The sequence below is a fragment of the Lactuca saligna genome, chromosome 3, assembly GCF_052625555.1.
Source record: "Lactuca saligna cultivar CGN05327 chromosome 3, ASM5262555v1, whole genome shotgun sequence".
Lineage (NCBI taxonomy): Eukaryota > Viridiplantae > Streptophyta > Magnoliopsida > Asterales > Asteraceae > Lactuca > Lactuca saligna.
Window position 1 is genome coordinate 73671399 of NC_136419.1, and position 1953 is coordinate 73673351.

A 1953-nucleotide genomic window follows, 5' to 3' on the forward strand; every position below is an offset into this window, starting at 1 on the left:
TTTACTATTTACTATTTACTTTTTTACCAATTAATATTATTACCCAATTACTATTAACCATCTTCTAGAAAGACTTGTCATGATTACATCATGAATATCTCATACTAGTTAACGGATAATGTCAACATTTAGCACTTATTATTAAAGAATTGTATATGAATAGTAATTCTAACTATTATAAATACAAGGCTTAAGTCGCTCATTTCCTACACCAATCTTCTGAATACCCTCTCGATATTCTACTAGTTTTAGTCACATTTTAGTCATAGTTAGCTAGAAGTTAACTCCCGAGAAGCCGATAGAAATTTTTACCTGAGAAGTTATTTTCAATAGTTCGTGTTGTTGTTCTGCAAAACAGGTGAGTTGTATCACTTTATTATGTATTCCAATATGTGTTCATGTATGATGTGTGTATCTATGTTTATATGTGTTATTATATTCATAGTAGTGTAGGGGTTGCTGGTGGGACGACAGTTGGGCCAAGAGCCTATAGATTCGAGTGTTGATGATGAAATGACAAGTAAGACTTAAGTCGAAACACACTTATTAATGTTGGAATGACTAAAGTACGGGATCCATTTGTTTGTATGCATGTATATGTATTGTAATATATGATATATTGGGAATTCACGAAGATTTACGCTTACCCAGTTGAAAATAAATGTTTTTTAGGTAATTCTTCAAATAAAATAAAGATAAAGGCATGATTGTATACATGCACAGACATATAAGACTTCCATTATTTTGTCTAATTTGGAATAAATGTATTTGTTTAAAAACAATTGTTAAACTATGTTTTAATTAAATGTGTGAAATGGTTTTATTATTTACAAAAATGAAAATTTTGTATTGGAAATGTAACACCTGGTTCCTGGTATATATTTAATTTCTAATTACTCACTTTTATATAGAAACTCGACGAGTTGGACGCCCCAAACTCATCGAGTATAAATGAATTGGACCGCAGGGCTGGAAACCTACTCGACAAGTTAGGAGGTCTCAACTCGACGAGTAGGCTAGCAGAAATGAAACCCTAATTCTGGGGTTTTGCGTCCTATTTAAACAGCTTACCCCACGGTGTCGGCCTCATCTCCAGCCTCCACTGCCCAAAACCCTAATCTCGATACCTTAAGCCATTTTTGGTGATCGCGAGCTAATCTTTTGCATTTTTGGTGAGTTTGAAGAAGGAGAAGCTTGAAGGAGGAGGAAGAACATGTGAGAGGAGAATAGATCCAGAGGTTGGGATTCTTTTCTGGTTCATCTGAGTTATAAAGCTTCAACCTGTCTATGTTACGTTTAGATCTAGTCTTAAGGTGTTTTGCTCAATGTTTTTGTTCGGGTATGGTGATGGTTGAATTTGGACGTTTCTTTTGGGCAAACTCTACAGATCAAGGGCCTTGAAGGGACTTCATGGTATAAAGGTGCCAACTTTATGGCCATGGAAGTCCCATACAACCTTTAGACCATCATTTTGGTCATCTAAGCCCCATTAGATCATGCATGCAAGTAAAGATGGGAGATTTACGTGACCGAATTCATAACATCCAGAATCCTAGGTATATTATTGGTGTGTTTATTTTGGGGTTTATTGAGTGACTCGACGAGTTGTGAGTCCAACTCGTTGAGTAGAGTCGAGATGATTGTGTGGGTTTAATGAGCGGACTCAAAGAGTAGGAGAGCCGACTCACCGAGTAGGCGCTGTGTAGTGAAACCCTAATTCCCTGGGTTTAGGGCCTACATAAGGGAACTTATAGCCTCATTTGCGGCTCATGAGTTGCCCAACTTCACTGAGAGAAACCCTAGTCACCTTTTGAGCTAAAAGAGAGAATGTTGAGCTTATATTGAGTATTTTGGTGCATCTTTGGAGGGGAAGAGATGGAATTCAAGAAAGGAATGACAAGAGGATGTTAGATATGTTGCTTGTCATCCAAGAGCTTCTATAAAAGGTGAAAA

At 36.8% G+C, this 1953-nt stretch overlaps 1 long non-coding RNA gene across 1 annotated transcript; it reads left to right on the plus strand.

Annotated features, from left to right (window-relative positions):
- Window positions 1-222: 222 nt before the first annotated feature.
- On the plus strand, window positions 223-782 carry LOC145033783 (uncharacterized). The gene is made up of 2 exons (XR_013677703.1): window positions 223-358; window positions 446-782. It is a non-coding gene; the product is annotated as an uncharacterized LOC145033783 (long non-coding RNA).
- The last annotated feature ends 1171 nt before the right edge of the window (window positions 783-1953 follow it).